This window comes from Tursiops truncatus, chromosome 6 (assembly GCF_011762595.2).
Source record: "Tursiops truncatus isolate mTurTru1 chromosome 6, mTurTru1.mat.Y, whole genome shotgun sequence".
Taxonomy (NCBI): Eukaryota; Metazoa; Chordata; class Mammalia; order Artiodactyla; family Delphinidae; genus Tursiops; species Tursiops truncatus.
In genome coordinates, this window is record NC_047039.1 from 96,372,359 (window position 1) to 96,397,056 (window position 24,698).

General features: G+C 40.5%; 1 long non-coding RNA gene across 3 annotated transcripts; it reads right to left on the bottom strand.

Annotated features, from left to right (window-relative positions):
• Positions 1-5,889: 5,889 nt before the first annotated feature.
• Positions 5,890-24,240, bottom strand: LOC109551960 (uncharacterized). 3 transcript variants are annotated; one of them, XR_002178661.3, is made up of 3 exons: positions 23,810-24,239; positions 16,930-17,003; positions 5,890-6,031 (listed from the first exon to the last, which is right to left on the bottom strand). It is a non-coding gene; the product is annotated as an uncharacterized lncRNA (long non-coding RNA). The 3 variants fall into 3 exon arrangements; XR_002178663.3 differs by lacking the exon at positions 5,890-6,031 and adding an exon at positions 7,064-9,652 and having other exon boundaries at positions 23,810-24,240; XR_002178662.3 differs by lacking the exon at positions 5,890-6,031 and adding an exon at positions 12,388-16,017 and having other exon boundaries at positions 23,810-24,238.
• Between the last annotated feature and the right edge of the window lie 458 nt (positions 24,241-24,698).

Consider the following 24,698-nt stretch of genomic DNA (forward strand, 5'->3'; position numbering starts at 1 on the left):
AGTTTTTCAGTATCACCACATAACGTGGGCCTGTCTCTTGATAGTCTCAACAGACTAACCTGAAAGTCTGTTGTGTTCTTGTTAATAGAGTAGGTCCTTATCTCTTGTCTGCAGTTCTGAAATCTATGATGCTCCATAAACCAGAAGCTCTTCTGCTGGGCAAATTCTTTTTCCTAACGTCACCTGAATTGATCTGAGGCTCTTTGTATTCTTTATTTATCCCACCCAGGGTGACTATGCATCTGTTTTGCTGCAGTATTAGTGTGTTTGAGTGTGGGCTGCCCCCGACTTTGCTGGGTGTGATATACAAAAGAATAGAAGCTTGGGATTGACGTATATACACTAATGTGTATAAAATGGATAACTAATAAGAACCTGCTATATAAAAAAATAAAATAAAATTCAAAAGAATAGAAGCAATGTATAGCTTTTCTAAAATTGGAAATATTTGATTTCCAAAATATATCAAGCTGTAAGGGTTTGGAGTAAGGGATTGTTCACCTGTGTAATGGACCACATGGTCTGCTTGGCTGTTCTCTTGTTGCTGTGTGTTTGAGATGTTTTCAGCTCTACACTATCATATGTTGTGTCCCTCCTCACCAACCCCTCCTCATATTGGGAATATTTTCTTGGGAACACTCACAGTGGAATTATTTTATCAGCAGGCAGGAACAGTTTTATACTTCTTGGGCCTGGTGCCAGGTTGGGCCCCCTGCACAGGTTTGTGACTTTTACCCACTCATGGTCACCCCCTCTACACTCCAGGGAGGGGAACTTTTATGATGATGCTGTCTTGCTGGAATGAGTCCGTGAGGGTGAGCAAGCAGTAGGGCTCTATACAAGTAATCGGTTACCCTATGAATGGCTTCTTGGATTTCCTGGGTGCAGGATGGTCTCCTCAGTCCTGTTGGCTGAGGCCCAAGGCCATCCTATTGGCTGGCTTTCTAGGGGGCGGAAGGTGAGAGCATGGGTATTGGAGGTCCTTATTGCTTCATAAGACTTAAAGCATGGCAGGGGCCTTCTCCTTAGGAGGACAAACATTCATCTATCCATCCATCTTCCATCCGTCATGGGATATTTATTGAGGATCTATCCCTAGGAACTGGGGATAAAAGCAGCAAGCAAGACAGACAAGGTTCTTGCTCTTATGAAGCTCACAGTACAGTAGGGGTGGAGAGCAGGAAATGGGTAATAAACAAAAAAATCAATAAACAAGATGATATAATATAGAGTGAAGTATCATGATAGAAATAAAACTGGGCAACAGGATTGAGGGGGCTGCTAATCTGGACAGGGCAATCAAGGAAGTTGACACTTGATTTGAGGCCTGGTTGGCAAGAAGGAAGTCATTGAACAAAGATCTTGGGGGACAAGCCTCCAGCAGAAGGAGTAGGAAGTATGAAGGCCTTGAGATGAGAGGGAGATGGTGTTTTGCAGGATGACATAAGGGCTGCTAGTTATTGGTAAGGGAATATAGAACAAGTGTCTGGAACTAATTCTCTGAGGATGTCAAAGAAGAATTTGAATGAAGGAAAGAAAGAACAACAGATAAATCTGCCATGAGGATTCTCATACTTCTCTAGGACCCTGGACCAAATGTTCTTTCTCTCTGGGGTACAGATCTCTGGGCAGTGGGTGGGTTTCCTGAAGGTTCTCTAAAAAGTCCTTCTAATCTGATGTTCTGATCTTTCCCAGTCTGTCAGATGTATGCCTCCCCTGTGCTCGTGGTCTGTCTAATCCTGAAGATGTCCAAAATGGTAGCCACTAGTCACATGTGACAAGTAAAACTAAAATTAGTATTGATTAAAATTAATAGAAAATATATTTAGTTCCTCAGTTACACTAGCCACATTTCAAGTGCTCAGTAGCAAGCTACCTAGGGCTACCTTTATTGGATAGCGCAGAGAGAAAAACATTTCCATCATTATGCAAAGTTTTCTTGGATAACAGTGGGCTAATTTGAAATATAATCAAGCCCCTCATTTTCCAAAGAACCCCTGGTGACTGTTATGAGCTGAACTGTGTCCCCCCCAAATTCATGTATTGAAGTCCTAATTCTCACTACTTCAGAATGTGACTGTATTTGGAGATAGGGCATTTAAAGAGGTAATTAAGGTTAATTGAGGTCATTGAAGTGGACCCTAATCCAATAGGATTTGTTTCCTTATAAAGAGGAGATTAGGACACAAACATACAGAGGAAGACCATGTAAAGACACAGGGTGAAGAGAGCAATCTCCAAGCAGAAAGGCCTTTAGAAGAAACAACTCTGCCAACACCTTTTTCTTTTACTTTTAGGCTCCAGAATTGTAAGAAAACAAATTTATGTTGTTTAAGGCACCCAGTCTATGATGCTTTTGTAGTACTTTTTTTTTTTTAATGGCAGCCTGGGCAAACGAATTCAGTGACTTGGACCTGCTTATAGCACAGGAGAGCGCACTGAACTCTTTGGGAATGCAGTTCTGTCCAGTCGTGGCCTGTGGAAATAAACTAGTCCTGATAGCCCTGGAATAGGTGTTAACTCATATCCTCCTTCTGAGTATTGATATGTCATCCCTGATATCCAGTGCTATTCCGTTCTCCACCCTCTATCACTTGACCTTTGAGGGATGGATACAGAGTTGTCTTTGTGGATTGCTTTCTTCCTGTAATTAAGTTTACAGCCTTAGTCTCAGATCCTTAGTGGACCTCTTTTTTAATAAGTAACTGAGAAGTACAATCTACTCATAGAATAGACATAAGAAAAATTTCCTAAGACATTAACAGTACAGGATCAGGAGCAAGGGAATCAGATTTCTGGCCCAATATTGAATAGCATGGGGTTTAAAAGTGTTATTATGTAACATTGTTATATATAATAGTATACATATGCATGTGTGTATCTATAATTATAGCTCTAAATATAGTAAATCAAGAAAAATCATATTCAAATAGGTGACCCTACCACCCAGCAGGGAACTTTTCCAATACTATTGAATTGATCCATATATTGCTCCCTAATCCTATTCCTTCACATATTTCTCAGCAGTAATCACTACTATAAAATAAAAAAAAATTTTTTTTTTAAAAATATGTCTTCACTACTTCTCTATGTATCCCTAAACATTATCTAATTTAGGATTGCTTGCTTTGAATTTTATAAAAGTGGTATAACGCTTACATGCATTGTTCCATGAGTTGGTTCTTTTCATTCAGTACTATGCTTTGAGGAGTCATCCATGCTGCTTATAGCTTTAATTTCATTTTTTCTTGCTATATAGTTATTTTTATTGTATCGATGCTCTATAAATTTAATCATTCTCAGTTGGTAGACTTTTGAATTCTTTACAGTTTTCTGTTACAAACAGTCTTGTTTTGAACATTCTTGTGCACGCTTCTTTTTGTATATTGCAAGAATCGCTCTTGTGTATTTATGATGCTTTTACAATTAGAAAAGTTTATGAAGAATGTGTAGAAATGTAAGATACGCTTGAAAATAATTCTACTCGATTTGATTAAAATTAGACAAATGGATTTCTTTTGTCTGAAACAATCTAAATATCTTAACTGTAACGCCCCAGTTTTAGGACATCCAGAGGGCTGATATTTTATTGTATTATTAGTATTTCTTATAAATATTTCATTTCTTAAAATAAATAAAGGTAGTTCAGAATATTTAACTCAGTAGCTTACATCATTGAAGGACTTTTCACATTTTTTATTTGAGATGCTCTAATCTTCCTTTTATTTTTATGTCTGTACCCTGGTTTCCTGACTGGATGGTAAGTATCATGAAGATACATAAAATATAATGAGAATTTATTGCCTCTGTTTATGGGGAAGAAAACTGAGTCTCAGCAAAATTAAGCAATCTGCTTAACATCGCAGAACTGGGAATCAATCTAAAGCCAATGCACATCTCACTGCGTGATGCTGCAGGTCACAGGTGTGCATCCTCCTACCCAGATGCCCACCATCACCTCTTGCTACTGGGGTTGGCATAGGAAGAAAATAAGTCTCTGAATGCAGGCTGATTGTCTGCTAATTGCCACTATGTTTTGTATGCTTACTGTGTGCCTGCCAGACACTGCTAGGTATTCATGGATGGGTTTGAACTAATTCCCATAACAACAGTATAATGTTGATATTATTATCCACATTTTCCAAGATTCCCAGAGGGAATACAGTAATCCCCACTTTATCTGTGGTTTTGCTTTCAACGGTTCCAGTTACCCATGGTCAACCATGATCCAAAAATGTTAAATGGAAAATTCCAGAAATAAACAATTCATAAGTTTTAGACTTCAGTGTGATAAAAACTCGAGCTGTCTGCCTTGACCTGCCCAGGATGTGAATCTGCCCAGGATGTGAATCATCGCTTTGTCCAGCCATTCTCATTCCCGTCTGTTAATCAGTTAGTAGCACCTCTTGGTTATGAGATTGACTGTCATGGTATCACAGTGCTTGTGTTCAAGGAACCCTTATTTTACTTAATAATGGCTCAAAGCACAAGAGGCGTAATGCTGGCAGTTTGGATCTGCCAAAGAGAAACCATAAAGTGCTCCGATAGGTGAAAAGGAGAAAGTTCCTGACTTAACAGAGAAAAAAAAAATCAGATGCTGAAATTGCTAAGATCTACGGTAAGACAGAATCTCACCTGTGAAATTGTGAGGAAGGAAGAAGAAATTTGTGCTAGTTTTGCTGTAGCACCTCAGACCACAGAAGTTACGGCCACAGTGTGTGATAAGTACTTAGTCAAGATGGAAAAGGCATTAAATTTGTGGGTGGAAGACATGAACAGAAAAAAGGTTCAGTACTATCAGTGGTTTCAGGCATCCACTGGGGTCTTGGAACGTATCTGCCATGGATAAGGGGGGGCCGCTGTAAATCTCCAAGGACAAGCAGGTAGCAGAGATGGCAGAGTTGGGTCTGAAATCTGGGCCTGTCTGACTCCAAAGCCTTTATTCTTCTTAAAAATTTCATATTGCCTTCAGAAGGAGGAAACACCTAATGGACTCCCAACGTGGTGTCACTTCCTATCTGGCTGTTACTACAGATATATACTTATGTTGCTAGAAGGAAGCTGAGTGAGGACAAAAATGCTTAGAATAAGCATGAAAATTCAGTTTAGAGGTGCCTTTGGGAGGACACTGGGCTCAAACTGAAACAGAACCTTTTGTGATTTTGACCTTCAGTTCTGGATTGAAGTCCCACTCCCTACTAGGATTTAGCTAATGGATGGTAAAGATAATCTTCCGAGTGGGGTTGGATTTAAGAGAATGGACTACGAAGTCAGGTGGAGTTGGCTTCAAATTCTGACTCTTTCACTTATTAGCTGTTTGATCTTGGATGAGTTACTTAACCTCTGTGAGCCTCAATTTTTCTATCTCGAAAATGGGGATAATTAGTAGTGCCTTCTGTACAGAGTTTTCATGGAAGTTGGGTTAAGCCATGAGAACGTCTTAGAATAGTGTTACTGTAATCACTCAATACCAGATATTGTTATTGTTGAGTAAAAATAATAAATAGAGGATTGAATCAGGCTAAGCTTCAGGATCCTGTCTAGACATGGTACGAATACTCAGGCTCTTCCTGAGTGGGGGATTAAAATGTGTGATCTGGGATGAAGTCCACTAGATCCTCTCAGTAACCCTGCAAGGCTGGCAGGACCTACTGGATGGCCCCCTGCTACCCATGAGAGAGCTGGGGGGAGGGTAACTCACTCAAAGTCCCACCTGCTGTCTCTGGGGACAGAACTCAGGTGGCTTATTTGAGCCCTACCTTGAATGAAGTCTTCCCTGTGGCCGGTTCAGATTCCAAAGGGATTTAGAGGCTAAAAATAAGACTTCTAAGAATTGTCTTGAATGGGAAATTTTCACTCCATTGCAAAGACCCAACACGACCCACTTCTTTTAGCATTTATTATGATGACTAATTGGGCACCATTAGAATGTGGCGTCTTACATAAGTCAAACTCAGGTTGGCAGTTGCATTGATGTGAAGGTGATTTGCATTCAATTCCTCTGGACTCTTCTATCTTCATAGACAATCACCTGTGGGAGAGATTGGTGTCTGAAAAAAAGGGTTTCTCTAGTTCATGGAGAAGTCAAACATTCTGCTGTTCTTTTCTCTTAGAATTATCCAGTCATGCTTGAGAATATTTTCTAAGTTTCTAAGAAGTTGCCATAGTTAGAGCTTGGTTTGTTTGTATTGAAATCAAAACATTGACACGGTAGGTTTTAAAAAGAAGTAAAACTTTTTGACAGCATAACTGGGTGGGGAAATTACCCAATCTTGGTCAGAGTTCAGCTAAAGCACTACTTGCTGACAGCATAGCTGAGCTGTGCCGAGGGTTCAAGGTCATGTGGACACTGACCACTGAGGGTTTCTGTGTTTCATGTCAGAGAGGATGACCTCTGCTCTGGATGGTCATTAGGGTCTGGGATCTGGCCCTGGCTCTGACCTTTGTTCTTGGTATGACCTCAGGAAAGTCACTTTTCCTCTTGGCCCTTTATTAGTGTCCCATATTTAAATGAGGATGTTAGATTAAATGGTCTCCAAGAGCCCTTTCACTTCTGGAATTCTAGGATTCTGTGAGTTCTGTTTTTGTAGCTTTGTCACCCATTTGAAAGCCATACCCTTTCCCTTTAAATCCACCAGGGGGCGATGTGACTCATGTTTTGGCCCTGCCCCTGGTCTGAGAGACCTGATCACCAAGCTAAGGGTCCAGAAAGAGGAATGTCTGACCCAGTCCCTGCCTTTCATGGGAGGTAGATGGAAAAAGACACTATTTAAAGTGTCCCTTAGGTCTTCAGTTGACAAGGGGTCTTCATATCTATTTGTCCTTTTGACCTCTTATCAGTTTCCTGGGCTAGATGCTGTCTTCCCATTTCACGGACTGGGGAACCAAGGCCCACAGTATGGAAAGGATGTGCCTTGGGCTACGTGGGTTTCCAGTGCTGGACTCAGGACCTTATCTCCTCATCCCCACTCATTCCTCTGGTCATTTTCCACTGGGCTTCAACAGGCTGCCTCTGTTTCTAAGGGGCTTCTGTTGAGCTGAGAAGACAGTTTACACACAAGTTGACTAGGGCAGAATTTGAATCCATATTCGATAAAGTCAAGGATAGTTGCTGAGCTGCATGGGTAGACTAAAGCTTCTTTCCAATAAAACTCTTCTTTTGGGATTTAGACTAAATGATTTATAAAACGTGGTGGCTGACAGAAGCTACTACAGTCCTGGTTCTGCGCTGCAGACAGAAGAATCCACTCTGGCTCATTTAAGTAGCAAAGGAATTTTTGAAAGGGTTTTAGGAAACTCTCAGACTCTCCAGGAGGGCCCGAGAGCAAGAATCCAAAATGAATGTAGCCAAAACCATGACCAAGTACACCGTGAGGGCTTTTCTAGGAAAAAACCACTGCCACCACTGCTTGGCTACTTGGTACTTGGGACTGGGTACCACCACGGGAATTACCACTGATTGAGCCCCTTCTATGCACAGGGTATATACCTAATCTCAATTGATACCTGCAGTACTGATATCATTATCTCTCATTTACCCATACTTGCTCAGTCAAACCCAGGCCTCTCTGACTTCAAAGTCTGGGCTCAAACAGAATGAGAGGATATAGACATTAGACTAGAGTTAGGGTCTACTCCCAGTCCTGAGAGGATGATTTTAGGAGAAGAGAGATATTCCTGGTGTTTCCCACTCCCTTTGTAATGCTTTTGTTTTCTAGTAATGTGGAAGAAGAAGAACAAAAAAGAATGTTAAATTGTCCTTTTCTATTTATTTTATCCCCTTGTGCCTCTGGTCTTTCTGACGAATAGAAATAGCCCCAAAGGAAGGGAGTATTTCCCACTGGATACTCTATAGGCATTGCTTGGATCTGACTCTCTTCGAATAAAAAGTTGTTTGACTTGGAAAAGACCATGACAGAGACTCATTCAATCCCGTTAGTTTATTAATCAGGAAAATGAGGCCCAGAGCAGGGAATTAACTGTTGGAAGTCACATAGTAAGATTGTGGCTTTCATACATCCAGCAATTACTTAATGAGTGCCTACTATGTGCCAGACACAGAACACGGTATAAGACAGACAACTTCCTTGTTGCCATGGAGCTTTATTTCTACAGATACCCCAGAGGTAGCCTTGCCTCTAGTTCTCCAACCTTATCTTAATCTGGAGCAAAAATACTTTTAGCTCTTTTTCTTAATTTTTAAAAATAATAATAAAAAACAATGCCATTAGGAAATGTCACAGGAAAAGAGCTTAACTTTATTAGTTAACAAACAGTACAAATAAACCTTTTTCCTTTCTATCAAATTGCAGTATTTAAGAGAAAAGACTACCCAATGATGATGAAGGTATGTGGAGTTCTTGTAGTCTCATATACTATTTTTTAAAATAAATTTATGTATTTATTTTTGGCTGCACTGGGTCTTCATTGCTGTGTGTGGGCTTTCTCTAGTTGCGGCGAGCGGGGGCTCCCCTTCTTTGCGGTGCGCGGGCTTCTCATTGTGGTGGCTTCTCCTGTTGCGGAGCACGGGCTCTAGGTGCTGGGGCCTCAGTAGTTGTGTCACACAGACTCAGTAGTGGCCCACAGGCTTAGCTGCTCCGTGGCATGTGGGATCTTCCCGGACCAGGATTCGAACCCTCGTCCCTTGCATTGGCAGGCGGGTTCCTAACCACTGCGCCACTAGTGAAGTCCCTCGCATACTATTGATGTGAGTGTAAATTAACCTTTGTAAAGAAAAAAAATTGACTATGTATCAAGACATTCTTGACCCAGAATTTACTTTTTAGACTGTCTCCTAGAAAAATGACTATGCATGTATCCGAAGGTACATCTTATAAGGATCACAGTATGGTTTATAATAGCGTAATCTGAAAAAACCTGAATGTTTGATGATTGATTGATTATATGAAACATGCTATAGCCACTCTACCAGGCAGGATTATATTTGGCTTTGTATAACAGAAACCCCCAAATAATAGTGACTTAGAGATGTATGGATTTATTTTTCTCTCCTAAAAGAAACCTGGAGGTAGGGAGTTTGTGGTTGGTAGGGAGGAGTGACAAAGTCATCTAGAACCCAATTTCCTTCTGTCTTTCAGTACTGCTGTTCTTAGTGCATGGCCAAAAGTGGTTGCTGGAGCTCCTGCCATTGTATTCACACCTCATGTGGAAGGCAGAAATGGCAAAAGTGAGCATGTCATTAGCCGGCATTTAGTCACCTGTCTGTATTTATCTGCAAAGAGACTTCGATTTTTAGCTGGGCACATTGCCAGCAGTTCTGGTATAAGGAACAAAAGGAAGAAAGAATGAATGTGTATTGGGTAGGCCTAAGGTCTTCAAACATTTTTGCTCACATATCCTTTAAAAGAATTTTGAAAAATTATAGACTACCTTGTACACATTTAGATTGTCTCTGAAACTTTTTATTTTTTATCACAGGCATATATGAATATGAAGGATAAAATTTCTGGCCTATTGTAAATGTTGACATAAAAAATAAAACTCTTGTGTCACCTTTGTTTTTTAAACATCTTTATTGGAGTATAATTGCTTTACAATGTTGTGTTAGTTTCTGCTTTATAACGTGTCACCTTTTAAGATACATCCAATGGAATATAAATACCATTGCAATACAATAACCACCATCCTCCATCTAAAAAATAAATAAACATGGTTTTAAACAGCTGGAAATTTTCTATCATTCCTTTTCTCATTCTGCTTCCTCTACAGATTTTTTTCTAATATATATTTCCTGCTTGAACAGTTTTTTTTTATTGATCACTTTATCATACCTCTCAGCCACAATAATATTTATAGAAGTGGAAATTTTAATTTAAAGTGGCTACGGGACTCTAAAGTATTAAATTTTTTCTTCAGATTATCATTATAATTATTGATACTATACAATTGATTAAAATAATGTAAGCATAGCATATATTTTGGCAAATGTGAAACAAAAAGTTATCTCTTAAAGAGAGGGATGAGGCTTTAAAAAACTAATTTATGTGTCTGTGTATGGTTACTAGTGATAGGAAGTATAGGCATAACCATCAATTATATTTCTAATTTTATTTTCCTAGATTCAAGCACCGAAAAACCTTGTTCCATAAATAAATAAATGGAAATGGAAGGAATTATTTTATAGCAATGTCTCTCAATTCCTTGAACTCTTTTTGAGGGAATGTGAAAAATCACACAGTAGTCTACCATCAAATATTATTTTTAATCATCTCTCAGTTGACAACTCACTCCATCAGTTTTGTTGAAAACAAGAATTGGAAACCATCTGACTTGTGAAGGAATTTGTTATCCAGTTCTTAGCTTGCTTTTTCAAAGTTGACACCTACATTTTGAATTATCCCTTTTGACAACCTGTATCATCATCATCACCACCATCTTCATCATCATATTCAGGTTGGATGAAAATTGTGTCTTTCTATTGTATACAGAGAAAAAAGTGACTTTGAAAGGGAAAGTGGGAACCCAGAAGATAAGCCCAAAGCCTTACCTTGACCAAAGATGTATTCTCAGGCGGGTCAGTTTTAGGAAAGTATCCAAATGGACAGAGATGATCTAGTCATCAGTTTCTTTAAGACTATTCCTGCCTAAGTGCCCCTTGGAAAAATCCCTAGTGAGAGAGCTAGCAGGTTTTGCCACGTGTCTCTACAAGGTTATACAATATAATTGTGCTGTACAATGTCGTTGTATTCCAGTAGGTGCCGTGTTATTGAAGGACACATTACAAACTATATTGTTAATTTAGAAAATGACTACAAACTAATATGAGCAGTATGATCCCATTTTTGTTGTGTTTGTGTCTGGAAGGTTAAAAAGTGCTTTTCTCTAAGTGAATTAATTAAACACGATTTTAATTTTTCTTGTAATGCAAATGTCCTAGGCTTCTAAAACATCTTTTTCCTCTCTCCCTCCCTCACTTTCTTTCTTATTTCCTTTCACAACTTAATGTATATTTAAAATTGATTTTATATACTTTACATTTTAAATCATTTTTATATATTTTAGATGTATTTATAATACGTATACTTAATATGTATTTTACATTTATAATTTAATTTTATTTATATTTATTTATTTATTTAGGCTGCGTTGGGTCTTTGTTGCTTGGTGTGGGCTTTCTCTAGTTGCGGCGAGCGGGGGCTACTCTTTGTTGTGGTGCGTGGGCTTCTCATTGTGGTGGCTTCTCTTGTTGCAGAGCACGGGCTCTAGGCACACGGGCTTCAGTAATTGCAACATGCGGGCTCAGTAGTTGTGGCTCGCGGGCTCTAGAGTGCAGGCTCAGTAGTTGTGGCACACAGGCTTAGTTGCTGCGCGGCACGTGGGATCTTCCTGGACCAGGGATCAAATCCGTGTCCCCTGCATTAGGAGGCGGATTCTCAACCACTGTGCCACCAGGGAAGTCCCATATTTAATATATATTTTAAATTCAGATCTTAAGTATACCATTCAAGCAATTTTGATGAACACGCATCAAGACACCAAACATTTCCATCAACCCAGAAAATTTCCTCATGTTTCTTCCTAGTCAATTCTCGCCTTATTGGTAATCCCCAAATAACCACTGTTTTCACATCTATTGCCAAAGGTTATTTTTGCCTATACTAGAATGCCCTGTAAATGGAATCATACAGCATGTACTTTTTTTGTGTTTGGCTTCTTTTACTTAGTACAATATCCTTAAGATACAACTGTGTTATAACATCTATTACTAATCTTTTCCTTTTAATTGTTGAATAGTATTCCATTGCGTGAATATACCACAGTTTTCTTCTGTTCATAGGCATCAATTCAATAAAAAATAAAGTATTTATTTTAGAGTCATTTAAGATTTATAGAAAAGTTGCAAAGATAGTACAGTTTCCCTGGTAATGTCTTACATTAGTATGGTACATTTGTCACAACTGATGAAGCAGTATTGAAACAATATTAAGTAAAGTCTGTAATGTATTTAAATTCCTCAGTTTTCCCCCGAGGACTTTTCCTTGTTGTTCAAGGATCCCATTCAGGATACCATGTTACATTTAGTGGTTTTTGGGGGGTTTTTTTGGTTTTGTTTTTTTAAGACTCCTCAGAACTGTGACAGTTTCTGACTTTCCTTGGTTTTGATGATCTAAATAATTTTGAGGGCAGGTTTTTTTTAATAGTTTGTCCTTCAACTGGGGTTTGTCTGATGTTTTTCTATAATTAGACTGGGCTTATAGGTTTTGCGAGGAAGACCACAGAGGTGAAGTGCCCTTCTCATCATATCATGTCAAGGATACCTGCTATCGACGTGACTTATCACTGATGATGCTAAGCTTGATCTCTTGGCTGAGATAATACTTGTCAGATTTCTCTCCTATAAAGTTAACCGTTCCCCCCCACCCCCCGCTTTTCCATACTCTGCTCTCAGGAAGGAAGTCGCTTTGCTCAGCCCAAACTCAAAGAGTTATGGAGTTATGCTTCACTTCCTTGAGGGCAGAATATCTACATAAATTACTTGGAATTTCTTATCATCGGAGATTTGTCTATCCTCCTGCATTTGTTTATTTACTCATTTATTTCTATCAGTATGGACTCATAAATATGAGTTTATACTTTGGGGTGAATCCAATACTACCTTACTTATTTCATTGCTAAATTGTTCCAACTTTGGTCCTTAGGAGCTCTTTTAGTCAGCTCCTGTGTCCCTGGGGCATGCCTCCATTCTTTTGTTTCTTGAGCATTTTCTTACTTTCTGGCACTACAAGGTGCTGTAGGCTCATCCTCTCTATTTTCTGCCATTGGAAAATCAGCCATTTCTCCAAGGAGCCCTGTTTTTTGTTTTTTTATTGGAGAATAGTATTACATACCAATATCTGGGTGCTGGGTTGTGATTTCTTTTTTATACATAATTTTTTGTCATTCACAGCTCTGCTCTGCGAGGTTCTTTCTGATCACCCAATTTAAAATAGCATCCCATCCCCAACCAATCATTCTCTATGACATAATCTTTAAAATATTTTATAGGACTTACCACGACTTAATATACTTATCGTGACTTGTATATATACACACACACTTGAAACCAAGCTATGCATTGTGTTCTGCAACTTGCTTTTCCCACTTCCACAATATATTATGTATATCTTTCCAGATCAATATATATGATTCTGTCTTATTAAAAAATAACAATTTCATATTCTTTTTTCTTCTCTGTCTCTCTGCACACACGTGATAATCTTTACATTGATGGAACAAAAGAGAATTTCAAATTTTCTACTATTACAAACAGTGCTACGAAGAATGTGTATACCTTTGTGAATTCTTGAGTGTTTAGCAGTGGCTAATATTTTTTAAAAGAATTTACTAAGGGATTTTACATGTATTAAATCATATTTAATCTCAAACAAGTTTATAAGATAGCAGTTACTATCATTCTCATCTTACAGGTGAGAAAGCCTAAGATAGGCCAGGTAACTTCTTCAGTATGACCTACTTGGTAGGGGGCAGAGTCTGGATTTGTCTGAGTCCAGAACCAAAGACTTAAATATCATGCAATTCTTTTTTTATAGCTTTTTTAAAATTAATTTTTATTGGAGTATAGTTGCTTTACAATGTTGTGTTAGTTTCTGCTGTACAGCAAAGTGAATCAGCTATACATATACATATATCCCCTCTTTTTTGGATTTCCTTCCCATTTAGGTCACCACAGAGCATTGAGTAGCGTTCCCTGTGCTATACAGTGGGTTCTCATTATTTATCTATTTTATACATAGTATCAATAGTGTATATATGTCAGTCACAATCTCCCAATTCATCCCACCCACCCCCTGTTTCCCCCTTCATATCCATACATTTGTTCTCTATGGCTGTGTCTCTATTTCTACTTTGCAAATAAGATCATCTATACCATTTTTCTAGATTCCACATATATGTGTTAATATATGATATCTACTTTTCTCTTTCTGACCTACTTCACTCTGTCTCTAAGTCCATCCACATCTCTACAAATGACCCAATTTCGTTCCTTTTTATGGCTGAGTAGTGTTCCATTGTATATATGTACCACATTTTCTTTATCCATTCCTCTGTTGATGGACATTTAGGTTGCTTCCATGTCCTGGCTATTGTAAATAGTGCTGCAGTGAACATTGAGGTGCACGTGTCTTTTTGAATTATGGTTTTCTCTGGGTATATGCCCAGTAGTGGGAATGCTGGGTGATATGGTTGTTCTATTTTTAGTTTTTTAAGGAACCTCCATACTGTTCTCAATAGTGGCTATATCAGTTTTCTTTCCCACCAACAGTGCAAGAGGGTTGCCTTTGCTCCACATCCTCTCCAGCATTTGTTTGTAGATATTTTTGGTGATGGTCATTCTGACCGGTGTGAGGTGATACCTCATTGTAGTTTTGATTTGCATTTCTCTAATGATTAGTGATGTTGAGCATCTTTTCATGTGTTTGTTGGCCATCTGTATGTCTTCTTTGGAGAAATGTCTATTTAGGTCTTCTGCCCATTTTTGGATTGGGTTGTTTGTTTTTTGATATTGAGCTGCATGAGCTGCTTGTAAATTTTGGATATTAATCCTTGGCCAGTTGCTTCATTTGCAAATATTTCCTCCCATTCTGAGGGTTGTCTTTTCATCTTATTTATGGTTTCCTTTGCTGTGCAAAAGCTTTGAAGTTTCATTAGGTCCCATTTTTTTACTTTTGTTTTTATTTTCCTTTCTCTGGGAGGTGGGTCAAAGAAGATCTTGCTGCGATTTATGTCAAGAGAGTGTTCTGCCTATGTTTTCCTCTAAGAATTTTATAGTATCTGGCCTTACATTCAGGTCTTTAATCCACTTTGAGTTTATTTTTGTGTATGGTGTTAGGGAATTCTAATTTCATTCTTTTACATTGTTGCTGTCCAGTTTTCCCAGCACCACTTATTGAAGAGGCTGTCTTTTCTCCATTGTATATTCTTGCCTCCTTTGTCATAGATTAGGTGACCATAGGTGTGTGGGTTTATCTCTGGGCTTTCTATCCTGTTCCATTGGTCTATATTTCTGTTTTTGTGCCAGTACCATACTGTCTTGATTACTGTAGCTTTGTAGTATAGTCTGAAGTCAGGGAGCCTGATTCTTCCAGCTCTGCTTTTATTTTTCAAGATGGCTTTGGCTATTCGGGGTCTTTTGTGTTTCTATACAAATTGTGAAATTTTCTGTTCTAGTTCTGTGATAAATGCCATTGGTAATTTGATAGGGATTGCACTGAACCTGTAGATTGCTTTGGGTAGTATAGTCATTTTCATAATATTGATTCTTCGAATCCAAGAACGTGGTATATCTCTCCATCTGTTTGTGTCATCTTTGATTTCTTTCATCAGTGTTTTATAGTTTTCTGTGTACGGGTCTTTTGCCACCTTAGGTAGGTTTATTTCTAGGTATTTTATTCTTTTTGTTGCAATGGTAAATGTGATTGTTTCCTTAATTTCGCTTTTTGATCTTTCATTATTTGTGTATAGGAATGCAAAAGATTTCTGTGTGTTAGTTTTGTATCCTGCAACTTTACTAAATCTATTGATTAGTTCTAGTAGTTTTCTGGTGGCATCTTTAGGATTTCCTATGTATAGTATCATGTCATCTGCAAACAGTGACAGTTTTACTTCTTCTTTTCCAATGTGGATTCCTTTTATTTCTTTTTCTTCTCTGATTGCCATGGCTAGGACTTCCAAGACTATGTTGAATAATAGTGGCAAAGGTGGACACCCTTGTCTTGTTCCTGATCTTAGAGGAAATGCTTTCAGTTTTTCACCATTGAGAATGATGTTTGCTGTGGGTTTGTCATATATAGCCTTTATTTTGTTGAGGTAGGTTCCCTCTATGCCCACTTTCTGGAGAGTTTTTAATCATAAATTGGTGTTGAATTTTGTCAAAAGCCTTTTCTGCATCTATTGAGATCATCATGTGGTTTTTATTCTTCAATTTGTTAATATGGTGTATCACATTGATTGATTTGCATACATTGAAGAAACCTTGCATCCCTGGGTGCAATTCTTCTAAAACAAAGAAATTTGAAGGGAAAAAGATATATACACATTCCTAAAATTCCCAGTACATATCCATAGCCAAACTACCTTTCTATAAGCTCTATCCAGTCTTTCTGTCTATAATTCTGCTCCATATCTGGCAAAAATAAGAATTCCTGCTTCTGATAAAACTTACGTGGTTAATCCTCTAATAAAAATATTTCCCAAAGGAACATATATTTCTCTACTTTGATATCTAGGACCTTCTTATTTTTTAGCAGCCATTAGTGCTATTTATCAAATATTTCCAGATCTTTGCTTTCTGGGTGTATGGTAGAATTATATTTCCTCTAACTTTGAGTTTAAATGTGGTGATATTACTTTCTTTGACCAAAGAAATATGACCAGAAGTGATGCATGTCAGACGCCTGCAGATCCACACTGAACATGTCGTGTGAACCAGAAATAAACTCTGGTTGTGTTAAGCCATTGAGATTTTGATTCTGTTTGTTAATGCAATGTAGCCTAATTTATTCTGATGGTTACAGCTCAGTCTACATTTCCAATTTTCCCTCCTGTAATTTTCCATTGTAGAACCTTTACTCCATTCGTATTCCTTAAGAATACTTTATAGCCTCCTTTCTCTGACCCTTTGCCACCCTCCTTTCTGTCTTTTTAAATCATCCTTATTTGCTATGGCCATGATGAAGTTATACCTCTTTCAGGAAACCTCTCCAGACCTCCCAAACCGTAGGTAAAATATGTGGCTTCGGTAAACCTAAATTTAAATAAATCTGTTTTCTGCCACTAACAAGTTGGTTGACTTTGTGCAGGTAATTTGGTGTCTTTGAAATCTTTTGTGTTCATTAACAAATGTTAGCTACAGTAATGGATAAACCCCTGAACATTGGTGGCTTATGACAATAGAATTTTCTCACTAACCATGCAGAGATTCCAGGAATCAGACCCAAGGTGTCTCTGTCATCTTCAACATGTGGCTTCCAGGATTCTTCTGGCTGTGACAGAGAGATGAGGGAAAATGAAGGATCACACAGAGTTTCTGTGGACCAGAGTTCCTCTTGGTCAGGACTCATACCCATAGCCATACCTGCAAGGGATTTTGGGAAATGTAGTCTACATGTATGAACAGGTAAAAGAGAAATGAGTTTCCTCAAGGTTTGTCAGTCTTTGCTACACTGAGTGTCTTCTCCCACTGTATATAAAATATGGAAAATAATTTCTATTTCATGGCTTGTTGTGAGAATTGAATGAGATGCCACATGGAAAGCACTAATATAGTATCTGGAGTATACTGGGTGCTCAAAAATGTTTGGTTTCCCCATCTTTTGAATTTATGACTTTAACTTGGGTTCTGTAGACAAAACTGCCCTGGCCGATAGTGAGTCTTCTTTATCCTTGAGCTTTCCATTGTGCCAGGCACGATGACTGGCATATGGTAGGTGTTTGATACAGATCTGGTAGTTCATTGCATTTGCTGAGAAAGGGAGAAGGTTGAGGCCTGCAAACTCCAGAACTCCAGGAGTTACAGACATCAGAGAGCATTAGTTGATCTAAGCCCAGCACTGAGCAGAGAGAAGTGGTTTAATAATTGTGGTGGCATGTTACTTCTTTTTGGCATGCTTTCCTGAAGAAGCAAGGGGGATGAACATTGCTGTGACACCAAGACCACAGTGACCAAGGAACCATGGGTGTGCAAGGCGAGGCTAGGGAGTAGGTGGGGACAATTCCCCCATAAGAGGAAATGCTACCTTTTGCCTGATGTTTCCTCCCTATGTACAGGGACTGTTTTAACTGTGGGTGAAGGGTTGGCAAATTGTGTGGTGGAGATAAAGAAAGTCCAGGCCCCAACCCAGTCTGGTGGGGAATTTGAGCTGGACAGAAATGACTCCGGGTGATGTCTCTTAGATTTTGTTCCTTTGCTCCCCTAAAGGGGAAGTGCGAGCTTCCAGGGTGATGTTAATGACGACCAGCCCCAAGGTGATCTTGGCAGTTTGGCCTGTTGGGGATCCCTTGTTCCTGGGGGCTCCTACAGTCAAGAGGAGTTCTGTCCCAGCTCTACGTCCTCCTGACTTTATGACTTTTCGCCTCACGGACTGTTAGTGTCTCCATTTATGAGATGGGAAGAGTGTTATCTATCTTACAGGGTTGTCGTGAGTGGTATATAAATAATGTATGATATTAAGTACACCACCTTGTTATTCCCTGAGCCAAACACGTTTTACCCCTGGCACCATCTGGCTTTGAAAGTAGCACTACTATGCTTCAGTTGCTCCAGCCAGAACCTGGGCATCATACTTGCATATTCTTCTCCTCCAACCACTACATTCTATCAATTGTCAAAGGCTACTGAATGCGCCTTCTGCATGTCTCTGGTCTTCATGCTTTTCTTGGTCTCTCTGATGATACTTTAGTCCAGGCCACTAGCCTCCAAATAGATCTTCCTGACTCTACTCTTGTTCCTAACCAATTCTTTCTCCTGAGTGCAGCCAGGATAATCTTCCCAAGCTGGAAATCATATCAAGTTCTACCCCTGTTTCAAGCCCATTCATGGCTCCCTAGGACTCCTAGAGAGAGTCCACAGTCATTGACATGGCCCACAGTACTTCTCATCCGTGGTTCCATCTACCTCTTCAGCCTCATCTTTCTTTGTGCCCTCAATCTCTGCCTCTCACCCCAGTGCTCTTCTCTCAGTCAGATTGAATCCCTGTCAGTTTCCCAAACACATCAGCCTGCCTTGTACCTCTAGGCCTTTGGCTGGGCTCTCTCCTCTACTTAAAACTCTCTTTGCCAGGCTAACTCTTATTCAGGCTGGGAGGACTAGCTCATGGTCCGTTCTGCTGGGAAACTCCTGTGATGCTCTCTTCACTCTTTCCCGAATCATCTGGTTCCTTGTTATCTCCCACACTAGGGCATAAGCCCCTTGAGGTCATGGCTAGCCATGTGTCTAGGGCACATAAGGTCTTGAACTGATAATTGTTAGAGTGAACTGAAATGAATTTAACAACCTATAGTCTCTTTTCTGAAAGAGTCCCCAGTCAAGACAAGGACAATAACTGCTGGTGTTAATGATCATACGCTAACACTGCGCTCGGTACTTGTTTTCTCTTTCTGAATGAAGCAGATTGGTCTGAAACAGCATATTTTCATGTCACTGGAAGTTGCCAGGTAACATTGGGTTTGCAGTAGAGATAGCACCCTGTTGAGTTGCTAGATTCCTCCAAACCTCGTTTCAAGAAAGTTTAGCTCTTGGTGAAGGACTTCCCGTGTGCTTCCAGGTGCCAGAGTAGAGCAAGTCTGCTGGCCTTCATCAGTGAGAAGTGAAGGGATGGGGCATAGAGTCCAGAGAGGTACTGGGAGGGGAATCTTGATTCTGTGTGCTCTCAGCTCTCCTTCCTCTCCCCCTTGTCATGGAAGGCCATTTGACTTGGGAATGGGAAGATACTGGGAAAGCCCAACATCTTTTCCCTCACCCTCCTCTCAAAGTTGGGAGGACAGTTTATTTCACTTCTGAAATCTCTGTGAACATCTGGACCTGTGTAGAACCTAGAACTCTAAGGCTGATGCTGTTGGTTGTAGAGAAAGGGGTAGGTGAGAGTTGGTGGGTCGGAGAGAGGAAGTGTGGGTGAGCTGCGTTCTCACTGTAACGATAGGGGATTCTCTCTTGGGTGAAGTGAACCTCAGAAAGGTGCCTGGGGCTTAAACCTCTGCCCACAGGGGCTGTAGGATGGACTTACCCGGGGGTGGGAGGGTTGAAGGAAGAGGAAGATGTCAAGCCTCAGCTGGGCCTCCCAGCCAGGGGCCTGGGTAAAGAGCAGTCCCCAGAGAGCCCCCCTCCGCAAAGAACTGCAAACAGCCTGTACAAGAGAGCCTGCATTTGGACACTGGCCCCTAGAGAGAAACAGCCAGCACTTCCAGAATCAGACTGAGAAGCAGAGACAACCAAAAAGAAGGTCACCCACCTTCACCTCGAAAGATCCCTGTGGGTTTGCTCACAAAAGGGAACAAGAGTTATGAGCAATGTAGAAGAGAAGAGAACAGCCACTCACTCACCAATAGTTGGGTGAGAACAAACATCAACCTCTTTCTCCCTCCTTCCCACCCCAACAGAGGAAGAAAGCCAGGGAAGAAGGAAGAGCGGAGTACGTACCGCATGCAACTCCTGCCCCAGGCTACTGAAAGCACGAGCACAACCTGGGCTGGGGCCCAGGAAGAGAACTTTTAGGAGGTGGCTTCAAAACCAGGTGGACCAGGCTGTAAAAATAGAAACTAGGCCATGTTTAATATTTAAGGTGACTGAGAAGTAGTAGAACAGAAGTGAACCATATTTAAGGAAGCTTATTATCCAAAGGGAAGGGAAAGCTGGACAGAGTATAAAAGTAGCAAGAATTAGAAAAATAAAATCTTTCACTGTGTATGTACCAATAAATCGAGAGGCTCTTAATCCTTCCCAAAGCCCTGCAGCATAGGTATTATCGCCTTCATTTCCAGAGATAGAAATTGAGCGTCGTTTAAGCGACTTGCTGAAGATCACCCAGCTGAAAGGCGGATAATCATATTACAGTGTGACAGCAACACACACTGGAGAAAGGCGCAGGTGGGATTGCTCCTGTCTCGGAGCGGAGTGGAAGAATTAACTGGAAGAATTAACATCTAAGCTGGCTTTAGAGTGACGAAGAGCGTTTTCCTGCAATGAAGAGTGCTGGAGTCAGGAAACCCAGAGAGGTGGAGGGGGTCTGGCAAAGGTCGGATGATGCCGAAGAACAATGGTCTGTGTTTGTAGAGCAACAGTACATCTTACGCAGCTGGATTTTTGATACGTATGTGCTAAATTTCTCTCCATGCTTTCTCTGGCAGTGTATGGAAGTGCCTTTTCCCACGAACCTTGCCTATTTTGCTGTTCACATAAAAGACACTGCCCGTGAGATTTTCAAAACATGCCATTCTCTGATTGCCAATGAAGTTGAAATGTTTTATTCATCTGTTTATTGGCTATTTTATTTTCTTCTTTTGTATATATGTATCCTTTGCCCATTTTCCATTGGGGTGTTTGTTTTTCTTCTTGCTTTGCAAGAATTATTTAAAGAGTGATGTTCCTAATACATTTCCTAGTTTTTGGTTGACTTCTTAAATTCTAGTTTTTGATGAATAGAAATTTAAAATATTCATCTGGTCAAAATGTCTTTCCCTTTGTGGCTCCCATTGTCAGAGTTTATAGGAAGGTCGCCCGCTATATCTTCATATGACTTTATCCCTATTTTCTCCTAGTACTTTTGCTGTTTTATATTTTATCCCTACCTAATTTTATACTTCTTAGTTTTGGTAGGTTTGTAAAATGGAAAGTTAAACTTAGCAGAATTACTAGTAGGGTCATAATGAAGGCCTTGCCTTTTTTTCTTTTTTCTTTTTAAGCCAAGTTCGTGAACTTGAGTGCAGGTAATATTTGTGGTTTCTCTCTCCCCTTCCTTGCCTCAAATTCTCCTGTCACTTCCATCAGGCTGTGGTCCTGTGGAAGATTAAAGATGGCCACAGTTTCTTTGCTAACCTCCTATTGGAAGGTGAAGACTATTTTCCCTCCCCTTGATTCTGGGCTTACTTTGATTAGTAGGACATTGTAGAAGCAGTGCTTCGTGACTTCTGAAGCTAGTTCATCAGAATCCCTGCAGTTTCTGCCTGGGTGTGTCTCGTGGTCTGGTCCCTCTTGCGACACTCCTTCTCAAAAGTGAGATGCCGTGAGAAGCCTAAGCTACGTGGAGAGGCCACATGTAGTCAGTTTGGTCCATAGCCCAAGTGGAGCTCCCAGCTGACTGCCAGCATTAAATTCCATCCATGCTGGATGTTCCAGCTTGATGATTCCAGATGACTGTAATCATCCCAACTCACCACCCGATACTACGTGGAAGAGAGGAACTGCCAGTCAACGCACAGAATGATGAGAAATAATAAATTGTTCTTTTCAGGTTCTTTGTAAGTACTTGGTGATCTGTTACTTAGTGACAGACAACTGAAACAGATTCCCACCACCACACTGAGACACTGCTTTTCAAGTGTACCAACCATCTTCATGTTGTCAGATCCAGTGGTGGGCATTTCTTGGGTTTTACGTTGTGTGGTCTCCCAGAAGTATCCCTTCTTGAAACGCTCTATTCCCTTGGCTTCTGTGACCTCTCACTCTCCTGGCTTTTTCCCTACCTGACTGGGTGACACTTCTGTTTCTTTTGCCTTGTCTTTCACTCAACCTCTAAATCTTGGGATGTCTCAGAGCAGTCTTGGGCTTCTTTCTCCATCTATATCTATATGAGTCTCTCTAGGTGACCTCATTTAGCCCTGTGGCTTAATAACTATCTCTGTGCTGATGGCTCCCCGACATATAGACTGGTGTTGATTTCTCCCTGGGACTGTGGATTCATGTTGCCCATTGCTTGTCTGCCACCTCCACCTGGCTGTTCAGTAAGCGTCCCCAAACTTACACAGTGGAATATAACTCTGGGCTCTCCCCACAGCCAAGGCCATTCCTCCATCTGTTGACTCTAGGAAATGGCAGCAACAGCCACCCAGATGCTAAAGCCCAGAAAACTAGGTGTTAAGGTAACCTTGACTTCTCTCTTCCTTTCAGCACCCACATCCAACCCAGTGTTAAGTCATGTGGGATCTGTTTGAAAAACGTGATCCAAAAGAATCTCCTTCTCTTGAATCTACATCTATAGACTGTGGCCCCATTTTCTCTTGCCTTGGATCATCCAAACAATCTCCTAACTGGTGCCCTTTCTCTCCTACTCTTGCACCTCTATCATCTATTCTCTAAACTGCAGACAGATTGCTCTTTGAACATATAACTCAGATTATGTCACTACCTTGTTTACTGTTAATGGATTCCAACTGCCTATAGATTAAACCCCAACTCTTTTTCCTTATACAGAGCCCTACATGACCTGGCCCCTATCTTCCTCTTTGACCCTATCTCCCACTGCATTGCCTCCCTCCTCATTCTTCTAGGGCTACCCTGGCTTTCTCTTGGCTCCTTGAACACTTCAAGCTCATCACACTTAAAGTCTTTGCACTGGTTATTCTCTGTGCCTGGAATTGTCTCTTGTTTGATCAACTCTAATTGGTTCCTTTCTGCCCACTCAATCACTCCTGATTCCATCCATCACCATCTTTAGTTCTCCTTGTAGTGGCTGCTTTGTTACCAGTTTCCCCCACTAGAATATTATCTCCATGAGACCACAGATGTTATCTGTCCTGCCCACTATGGTGTCTCCAGTACTTCCACTAATATCTGGCATATAGTATATACTCAACAAATATTCATTAAAATAACTCTTCTTTTTCATTTTTTCATTCTTCTCTGCTCCCTTTGAGCCAGAGATAAATAAAATGCTGTTTAAAAAGGAAAACAGCAGTGAGCTGTCAGGGCAGAGAGCTCACTAGAAGAAGGGAATCTCCTGGACGCACCATCTTGCCTTGACTCTTACAACTCCTCCAAAAAAGCCCGGAATCAAGGAGGGCCACACCCAGTTCCACCTGCCACTTCGATCTTATCCACCATTGCTGCTCTGTGTCACTCTCTCTCCCCAGTAAACTCATCTTCTTCCCTAAATAGCCAATTCTTCTCCCTGTTTCTGTATCTTTCCCATTGGTCCCCAGACCGAAGTGCCTGTTCCTTTTGTCTCAGCATATCCTGCCGAATCCATCCTCAGCCCCACCTCAACAGGCTGGCGCACCTTTATTGAGCTCTCACCACAGGTCAGGCCTGTTTAGTCATTGCTGTCGGGCAGACTCAACAGTGGCAGCCACACCTTACCTGCATTCGACAGATGGCCCAGGACTTGGTCTCTAGAGAGGTGAAGAAGTCAGGGGAAGCTGCATCAGGGAGGGGGAGGCTCTTGGAGTTTCTCCCAGGTCACTTCATCAGAGCCACTCTGCTTTATCTGTTGTATAGTAGAATCCGATCCTAACCAGGGTGGGATTTTAAAGTCAGCCTGTGAAAACCCATTCAGAAGGCATGGCTCTGGAGAGAAACTCTCATTAAGCACTGAACAGCCAGTTTTATCTCCGGTAGAGCCGCTGTCCCTTTAGTTGAGCAGCACTGTCCTCCACTTACTGGGCGTGTTTTATGGACAGTGCATATCTATACCTTTAAATGACGGAGCTGCCTTCAGCTCACACTCTTAAAGGAAGCGTGGGCTGAGACCACCCCCTGCCCCACGGGTCCAGCAGCATCACACCTGCTCACCTGGTGGAATGACTGGCAGAGCCCCACACGATGAGACTTGCTGATTTTGTGTTTGTGGGCAGTAACCAAAGTAGTTTGGGATCTTGCCCAGTGACTGCCTTGCTTTCAAAGCATCTTATGTTTCACTTAAATATAGGGCTCTGCTGTTAACATGTTGCAACCACATGTTGATAGCTGTACTTCAGCAAATTGCTGAATTTGCACTATGCAATATGCATATGTAGTATGTCTTGGAGATGATCTGAGGCCCACAGTGAAATTATTGCTTTCAAGTTATGGGAGCAGGGAATTCATCACCTTGTGCTATAAATACAGCCATGAAAAATGTGGATACATAGGATTAAATCCAGCTGTTTGGGCTAAAAAGAGTGCTATCGAGGTGCTTTTTTCCTTTTTATTCTAAATTCTCAGAATGTAAGGTTATTAAATCAGCAAGGTCAAGAGAAAAAAAGGTTCT